Below are 10,066 nucleotides of genomic sequence, written 5' to 3'. Positions count from 1 at the left end.
ACAAATAAATATAACATTATGCTGTAATTTAGAGCACATAAAGTCTGCTTTTGATTATAAAATCTGGACTTAGAATGAGAACTCCTGATAGCCTGTAGTGGTGGGAGCAAAATGTATATGGAGCTAGGCATGGGGATAAAATTAAAGCCTCGTATCAAAGGGTCGGACACGACTGAGCGACTGAACTGAACTGAACTGATCGCTCAGTATGAAGTCGACAGAGAGTGCTCAACACTAAAAAGTGGAGAAGTAGCAATACACAAATGCTATTGAGAGATAAGAAAATAAATATCAAAAGAACTGACTGAAGACTTAAAAGTGAATGAGTCTGGGAAAAAAGGGGACTGCTATTCTTTATAACAAGAGTATTAAAATATCAATTCTTTGAAGTAAATACTTTTAAACTTTGATTAAAAAATAAAAATGACAACTAATAAACATATTCTCTCAAAAAATAAAAACATTTAAGCTGTAGTGGGTATGCAGGCAGACAGTAGATGAGGCTAGTATTAGTCGATATGAGGTAGGCCCATGTAAACACTGCAAGCCAGGATGAGATTTTTAGTCTTTGTTCTAAAATCTGTGGAAAACCCCAAAAATAACTTAAACAGAGATGCCACAAGATCAGATATGTTTTTGAAAACAGCAATCCATAAGACTAAAAGTCACGAGAAGAGGGATCAAAACAGCTTACTGTAACCACCGCATCTAGAGGCAGAGCCTGATGGCTGTCAATAAATAACTGATGAAGGAATGAAAGTCCATTTCCTTCCACATGTCTGCTTTCTCATCTGTATAATGGGGAGAATAAACCCTCTTCTTACCTTGTCTGCCCTCTTTTTATCTATTTCCAAGAAGACTGGGAAGATAAATGATGTAATAAATATAAAATATCTTGAGTATCTTATGAAGCACCAGTCCTTAAAAGAGTGGTAGCAAAAAGATCCTGGTAGGCTGAGAAGTAAAACATCTGTAAATTACATTAAATATGAATATCTGCTCTAGTTTATGACGGTAGAATTATCCCGAATGAGACAGTGAGTCTCATGAAGGGACTGAGAGTCCACTTCAGAAAAACTGATTCCTGAAATTGTTTTTCCATTTGCATTTAAAGATGTTTAGACTGAAATAAACATTTTCTTCTTGGGAGCATACTATAAATGCAGCCTAGTCAATAAGTCAGGTTGTGTGCGTGTGTGTATGTGTGTGTAAACACACACATATATATTGCATATTTATCATATGAGCATGCTTTCTAGAAATTTATGTGAGCAACAGGCGTTTGTCATAAGCAATAAAATCTTTTATGTGGATTCTTTCCCATTCTTTCCGAGGGGATTTCTCTCTCTCTCTCTTTTTTTTTTCCGCAGCTCAGTTTCAGACTCAAGTGAGTCCCTGCTGCTATTTTTTCCCCAGTCATTCTTGTCTTCCTTGCCTTTGCCAGAGCACACTGAAACGAAAGGCGGGCCATTCCTGGACTGGTATTTGCTTGATTAAATGAGGACTTTTGGCATCAATGGCTTTTTGCAGCTTGGCAGGTCATGAAGAGCTGGAGGAAACATTCCCAACCCATATTATTTGTGACAGAATTCAGGTGATTATAGAACAGAGAAATTCATGGAACTATTAACATTCCCCTGAGAGATCACTGTTGAAAGGATGAACCATGAGGGATATTCGAAGTGTGTGAAAGGCCTTTCTTGCCTCACTCCGACTCTTACTGTCAGAGCTGGATACTCTCAGCCTAAAGTCTGCACTCTGCCTTTGTGGCACTGAAATAGTCTCACTTTACTTTGACATTGTCAGGCACCCAAGCACTGAACTTGAGATTCACCATAATAGCTCTAGCCTCATTCTTAGTCTCCCCCTGCATCTGTCTTTCTACCTCACTCATTCTATCTTACAAATATGAAAAAATCTTCTCAGTTGTTAACTAAAAAATAAATTCCATCAGTCTTTAATTTGTTTGCAGAGAAATAGAAAAAGTGGAAGATTTATAAAGTGGAAAATACAAAACATTTTTAAAAGAAATTAAAGACCTAAATAAACAGGTCAATCCCATGTTCATGGATCAGAAGATTTAAGGTTGTTAAGAGAGCAATACTCCCCCAAACTTATTTACAGATGTGACATATTCTATTAAAATCTCAGCTGCCTTTTTTCTTTTTTACCAGATATTAACAAGCTGTTCCTAAATTTATATGGAAATCTAGGGATCCAAAATAGCCAAAACAATCTTTAAAAAGAACAGAGTTAGAAGACTCATACTTCCTGATCTGAAGACTCTGTATGCTGCTGCTGCTAAGTCACTTCAGTTGTGTCCGACTCTGTGTGACCCCCTAGACGGCAGCCCACTAGGCTCCCCCGTCCCTGGGATTCTCCAGGAAAGAACACTGGAGTGGCTTGCCATTTCCTTCTCCAATGCATGAAAGTGAAAAGTGAAAGTGAAGTCGCTCAAGTCGTGTCTGACCCCCAGCGACCCCATGGACTGCAGCCTACCAGGCTTCTCCTTCCATGGGATTTTCCAGGCAGGAGTACTGGAGTGGGGTGCCATTGCCTTCTCTGGAAGACTCTCTATAGATCTACAGTAATCAAGACAGTGTGATTTTGGCATAACGAAACACATACTGATCAACGGAATAGAACTGATGGGAGAGAAATAAACTCTTACATTTATGTCAAAGAACATGGGTGCCCAAACAATTCAATGTGTAAAGAATTATCTTCCACAAAGGGTGCTAAGACAACTAGATATTCACATGGAATGAATGAAGTTGAACCCCTTACCTTAAAAAATATATGGAATTAAGTGGAAATGGATTATAGACCTCAATGTAAGAGCTAAAACAATAAAAGAAAGCATAGGTGTAAGCTTTTGTGATTTGGATTATATAATCATTTTTTAGCATCACCAAAGCACAAACATACACAAAAAACATTAGACTTCATCAAAATTTAAAATTTTCATACCTCAAAGGACGCCATCAAGAAAGTAAAAGACAACTCAGAGGATTAGAGAAAATACGTGCAAATCATATATCTGCTAAGAGATTATATTCAGTGTCTATAAACAATACATAATTCAAGTATAAAAGACAAATAATCCAATAAAAAATGAATTTGAATAGAAACTACTCTGGAAGAGATGTGCAAATGGGCAATAAGCTCATGAAAAGATGTCCAACATCATTAGTCATTATATAAATGAAAATCAAAATCACAATGAGATACCATTTTGTATCCACTAGGATGGCTATAATCAAAAAGACAGATAATAACAAGCATTGATTAGTAAGTGGAGAAAGTAGGAATACCATTTAGAGGCAAATATCCAGGAGAACTGAAAACATGTCAACACAAAAACTTATACACAAATGTTCATAGTGGCATTATAATAATAGACCAAAAGTAGAAGCTGCAAATATCTATCAGTTGATGAATGAATAAACAAAATGATACATCCATACAGTGGATATACAAAGCAGTATAGCCATACAATGGGTTATTCAGTGATAAAAAGGACTGAAGCATTAATACATGCTGTAATATGCATGGGCCTTGAAAACATACTAAGTGAAAAAGTCAGACACAAAAGTCTACATATTATGTGAGTTCACTTATCTGAAATGTCTAAAGTAGGGAAATTCATAGAGATAGAAATTAATAGATAAGTAGTCTCCACCCAGGCACCACTCTGCTGGGACTCAAGGGTTGTGTGGCTGCTACCTGGGCCTCAGGGTCCTTTTGGGGATTCAGCCCTTCAGCACGGCTACCACAAGCCCAGCTCTTTCTGAGGATCACCTCAGTAGTGCTCCAGGCTGCCAGAGACTATGCTGACCAAACACTTCCATTGCCAAAGGCATGTGCCACCACTGGGCAATGGTGGCTGTCATTGGTGCAGTGGTAGATGTCCAATTTGGTGAGGAGCTGCCACCCATCCTAAATGCCCTGGAAGTGCAAGGCAGGGAGACCAAGCTGGTTTTGGAGATGGCCCAGTCTTTGAGTGAGAGAACAATAAGGACCATTGCCATGGATGGTATGGAAAGCATGGTTAGAGGCCAGAATGTCCTGGATTCTGGTACATCAATCAAAATTCCTGTTGGCCCTGAGACCTTGGGTAGATTTGTGAATGTCACTGGAGAATCTTTGATGACCGGGGTCCCATAAAAACCAAACAATTTGTAGCTATTCGTGCTGAAGCTCCTGAATTCATAGAGATGAGTGTTGAGCAGCAAATTCTGGTTACTGGTATAAAGATTGTGGATCTGCTGGCTCCCTATGCCAAAGGTGGCAAAATTGAGCACTTTGTTGGTGCTGGAATTGGCAAGACAGTACTTATCATAGTGTTAATCAACAATGTTGTTAAGCCTGTGGTGGGTACTCTGTGTTTGCTGGTGTTGGTGAGAGGATGCAAGAGGATAATGACTTCTACCATGAAATGACTGAGTCTGGTGATGCCAACTTAAAAAATTCTACCTCCAAGGTAGCACTGATATGTGATCAAATGAATGAACTGCCTGGTGCTCGAGTTGGCAACTCTGACTGTGTTGACTGTAGCTGAATACTTCAGAGACCAAGAAGGTCAAGATGTATTGTTGCTTATTGATACCATCTTTTGTTTCACCCAGGCTGGCTCAGAGGTATTGGCTTTATTGGGCAGAAGCCCTTCTTCAGTGAGTTATCAGCCTACCCTGGCCACTGACACGGGCACCATGCAGGAAAGAATAACCATCACCCAAAAGGGATCTATCACATCTCTAAGGCTATCTACATGCCTGCTGATTACTTGACCGGCCCTGTCCCTGCCACTACTTTTGCCCGTGTGGACGTGCACCACTGTGCTGTCCCATGTTATTGCTGAGCTGGGCATCTATCCAGCTATGGATTCTCTGGACTCCACCTCTTGCATTATGGATCCCATTGTTGGCAATGAGCATTATGATGTTGCCTCTGGGGTGCAAAAGATACTGTTGTTATTACTGCTTAGTTGCTAAGTCATGTCTGAGTCTTTTGTGACTCCAAGGACTGTAGCCCGCTAGGCTCCCCTGTCCATGGGACTTCCCAGGCAAGAATACTGGAGTAGTTTGCTATTTCCTTCTCCAGGGGATCTTCCTGACCCAGGGATAAAACCTGCATCTCCCCCATTGCAGGTGGATTCTTTACTTCTGAGTCACAGGGAAACCCAATTATGATAATAGGTAGAATTTATTGAAACCTCAACTTATTCCAGGTAGTGTGGCAAGCACTTTACATTATTCCCAACTATTAATTGTTTCCATGCAAATGATCCTGTGTGTGTTAGTCACTCAGTCGTGTCCAACTTTTTGCGACCCCATGAACCGCAGCCTGCCAGGCTCCTCTGAACATGGAATTCTCCAGGCAAGAATACTAGAGTGGGCTACCATTTATAGGATTACAAATCCCTCCAGAACATCATTGCTGTCTTGGGTATAGATGAACTTTCTGAAGGAACTGTGTCCTGTGCACTGAAAATACAGCTCTTCTTGTCTCAGGCATTCCATGCGGCCGAGGTCTTTACCTGTCATATGCGGAAACTGGTACCTCGAAGGAGATCATCAAAGGATACCAGCAGATTTTGGCAGGTGAATATGACCATCTCCCAGAATGGGCCTCTATATGGTGCGACCCACTGAAGAAGCTGAGGCAAAAGCTGATAAGCTCACTGAAGAGCACTAGAGAGGGTGTCCTTTCAGCAAACTAAGCGCTCATCCTCCAACTGTCCCTCTCCTTGCCCCGAATCCCAAAATCACCGTTTTCTCTCTGGGCCACTTGAGAGGCTGTATTAAAGATGTTGTATTCTGTCTGAAGAGTATTTAGGGTTTCTAGTGTTGCCAAGGACAGGAGGGAGAGGGAAATGGAGAATGACTGTTAATAGACATGGAGATTTTTGGAGGGAATGACAAAATGTTCTGGAATTAGGTAGTGATGGTTGTAAAACCTTGGGAGCATACTCAAAACCACTGAATTGGGCACATTAAATTTTGAGGGAGCGTATTATATTGCAAAACAAATTTGAAAAGATTGTTGTTAAAATGCATAATCAGTTCAGTTCAGTCACTCAGTCATGTCCAACACTTTGCAACCCCATGGACTGCAGCACGCCAGGCCTCCCTGTCCATCACCAACTCCCAGAGTTTACTCAAATTCATGTCCATTGAGTCGATGATGCCATCCAACCATCTCATCCTCTGTCGTCCCCTTCTCCTCCTGCCTTCAGTCTTTCCCAGGAGCAGGGTCTTTTCCAATGAGTCAGCCCTTCGCATCAGGTGGCCAAAGTACTGCAGTTTCAACTTCAACATCAGTCCTTCCAATGAACACCCAGGACTGATCTCCTTTAGGATGGACTGGGTGGATGGATCTCCTTGCAGTCCAAGGGACTCTCAAGACTCTTCTCCAACACCACAGTTCAAAAGCATCAATTCTACAGTGCTCAGCTTTCTTCACAGTCCAACTCTCACATCCATACATGACCACTGGGAAACCCATAGCCTTGACTAGATGGACTTTTGTTGGCAAAGTAAAGTCTCTGCTTTTTAATATGCTGTCTAGGTTGGTCATAACTTTTCTTCCAAGAAGCATCTTTTAATTTCATGGCTGCAATCACTATCTGCAGTGATTTTGGAGCCCAAAATATAAAGTCTGTCACTGTTTCCCCATCTATTTGCCATGAAGTGATGGGAATGGATGCCATGATCTTAGTTTCCTGAATATTGAGCTTTAAGTGAACTTTTCACTCTTCTCTTTCACTTTCATCAAGAGGCTTTTGAGTTCCTCTTCACTTTCTGCCATAAGGGTGGTGTCATCTGCATATCTGAGGTTATTGATATTTCTCCTGGCAATCTTGATTCCAGCTTGTGCTTCATCCAGCCCAGCGTTTCTCATGATGTACTCTGCATATAAGCTAAATAAGCAGGGTGACAATATACAGCCTCGATGTACTCCTTTCCTGATTTGGAACCATTCTGTTGTTTCATCTCCAGTTCTAACTGTTGCTTCCTGACCTGCATACAGATTTCTCAGGAGGCAGGTAAGGTGGTCCAGTATTCCCATCTCTTGAAGAATTTTCCAGTTTGTGGCAATCCACACAGTCAAAGACTTTGGCATAGTCAATAAAGCAGAAGTAGATGTTTTTGGGGGGCTTCCCTCATAGCTCAGTAGATAAAGAATCTACCTGCAATGCAGGAGACCCAGGTTCGATTCTTGGGTCAGGAAGATCTCCTGGAGAAGGAAATGGCAACCCACTCCAGTATTCTTGCCTAGAGAATCCCATTGACAGAGGAGCCTAGCAGGCTATAGTCCATGGGGTCGCAAGAGTTGGACACAACTTAGTAACTAAAGCACCACAGGTGTTTTTCTGAAACTCCCTTGTTTTTTCAATAATCCAACAAATGTTGGCAATTTGATCTCTGGTTCCTCTGCCTTTTCTAAAACCAGCTTGAACATCTGAAAGTTCACAGTTCATGTATTGTTGAAGCCTGGCTTGGAGAATTTTGAGCATTACTTTACTAGTGTATGAGATGAGTGCAATTGTGCAGTAGTTTGAGCATTCTTTGGAATTGCCTTTCTTTGGAACTGGAATGAAAACTGATCTTTTCCAGCCCTGTGGCCACTGCTGAGTTTTCCAAATTTGCTGGCATAGTGAGTGCAGCACTTTAGCAGCAGCATCTTTTAGGATTTAAAATAGCGCAACTGAAATTCCATCACTTCCACTAGCTTTGTTTATAGTGCTGCTTCCTAAGGCCCAGTTGACTTCGCATTCCAGGATGTCTGGCTCTAGGTGAGTGATCACACCATTGTGATTATCTGGGTTGTGAAGATCTTTTTGTGTAGTTCTTCTGTGTATTGCTACCACCTCTTCTTAATATCTTCTGCTTCTATTAGGTCCATACAATTTCTGTCCTTTATTGAGTCCATCTTTGCACAAAATGTTCCCTTGGTATCTCTAATTTTCTTGAAGAGATCACTAGTCTTTCCCATTCTATTGTTTTCCTCTATTTCTTTGCACTGATCACTGAGGAAAGCTTTCTTATCTCTCCTTGCTATTCTTGGGAACTCTGCATTCAAATGGGTATATCTTTCCTTTTCTCTTTTGCTTTTCACTTCTCTTCTTTTCACAGCTATTTGTAAGGCCTCCTCAGACAGCCATTTTGTTTTCTTGCATTTCTTTTTCTTGGGGATGGTCTTGCTACCTGTCTCATGTACAGTGTCATGAACTTCCATCCATAGTTCATCAGGCACTCTGTCTATCACATCTAGTCCCTTAGATCTATTTCTCACTTCCACTGTATAATCATAAGGGATTTGATTTAGGTCATACCTGAATGGTCTAGTGGTTTTCTCCACTTTTTTCAATTTAAGTCTGAATTTGACAATAAGGAGTTCATGATCTGAGCTACAGTCAGCTCTCGGTCAATCTGACTTCAGTGTTGACCATCTGGTGATGTCCATGTGTAGAGTCTTCTCTTGTGTTGTTGGAAGAGGGTGTTTGTTATGACCAGTGCGTTCTCTTGGCAAAACTCTATTAGCCTTTGCCCTGCTTCATTCTGTACTCCAAGGCCAAATTTGCCTGTTACTCCAGGTGTTTCTTGACTTCCTACTTTTGCATTCCAGTCCCCTGTAATGAAAAGGACATCTTTTTTGGGTGTTAGTTCTAGAAGGTCTTGTAGGTCTTCACAGTACCATTCAACTTTAGCTTCTTCAGCATTACTGGTTGTGGCATAGACTTGGATTACCATGATACTGAATGGGTTTCCTTGGAAATGAACAGAGATCATTCTGTCGTTTTTGAGATTGCATCCAAGTACTGCATTTCGGACGCTTTTGTTGAGTATGAGGGCTACTCCATTTCTTCTAAGGGATTCCTGCCCACAGTAGTAGATATAATGGTCATCTGAGTTATATTCACCCATTCCAGTTCATTTTAGTTCACTGATTCCTAAAATGTTGACATTCACTCTTGCTATCTCCTGTTTGACCACTTCTAATTTGCCTTGATTCATGGACCTGACATTCCAGGTTCCTATGCAATATTGCTCTTTACAGCATCGGACCTTGCTTCTATCACCAGTCTCATCCACAGCTGGGTATTTTTTTTTTTTTTTTTGCTTTGGCTCCATCCCTTCATTCTTTCTGGAGCTATTTCTCCACTGATCTCCAATAGCCTGTTGGGCACCTACTGACCGGGGAGTTCATCTTTCAGTGTCCTATCCTTTTGCCTTTTCATACTGTTCATGGGGTTCTCAAGGCAAGAATACTGAAGTGGTTTGCCATTCCCATCTCCAGTGGGCCACATTTTGTCAGAACTCTCCCCCATGACCCGTCCTTCTTGGGTGGCCCTACACGGCATGGCTTATAGTTTCACTGAGTTAGACAAGGCTGTGATCCATGTGATCAGATTGATTAGTTTTCTGTGATTGTGGTTTTCAGTCTGTCTGCCCTCTGATGGAGAAGGATGAGGCTTATGGAAGCTTCCTGATGGGAGAGATTGACTGAGGGGGAAATTGGGTCCTGTTCTGATGGATGGAGCCATCCTCAGTAAATCTTTAATCCAATTTTCTGTTGATTGGTGGAGCCATGTTCCCTCCCTGCTATACCTGGGGCCAAACTATGGTGGAGGTAATGAAGAAAATGGCCACCTCTTTCAAAAAATCCCATGCATGTACTGCTACACTCACTGCCTCCAACCCTGCAGCAGGTCACCACGGACCCAAGCCTCCACTGGAGACTCCTGGGCAAATGCATAATAATAGTGGCTAATATTTATTAAGTTCTTACTATGTTTGAGGCTAAAACAGACAATGGACTTCCCTTGTAGCTCAGTTGGTAAATAATCTGCCTACAGTGCAGATACCCGGGTTCAATTCCTGGGTCGGGAAGATCCCCTGGAGAAGGAAATGGCAACCCCCTCAGGTATTATTGCTTGGAGAATCCCATGGACTGTTGCCTGCCAGGCTCCTCTGTCCACGGGGTTGCAAGAGTCAGCCATAACTTAGTGACTAAACCACCACCACAGAACAAACATTGGCTAACACTCTGTAGAATAAGA

The 10,066-nt window shown here is 41.6% G+C and overlaps 1 pseudogene; it reads left to right on the top strand.

Moving 5' to 3' along the window:
• The first annotated feature begins 518 nt into the window (after nt 1–518).
• LOC113890301 lies at nt 519–5,697 on the top strand (annotated as a pseudogene).
• The last annotated feature ends 4,369 nt before the right edge of the window (nt 5,698–10,066 follow it).

The sequence above is a fragment of the Bos indicus x Bos taurus genome, chromosome 3, assembly GCF_003369695.1.
Source record: "Bos indicus x Bos taurus breed Angus x Brahman F1 hybrid chromosome 3, Bos_hybrid_MaternalHap_v2.0, whole genome shotgun sequence".
Classification (NCBI taxonomy): Eukaryota; Metazoa; Chordata; class Mammalia; order Artiodactyla; family Bovidae; genus Bos; species Bos indicus x Bos taurus.
This window is presented reverse-complemented; position numbering and strand designations above follow the sequence as displayed.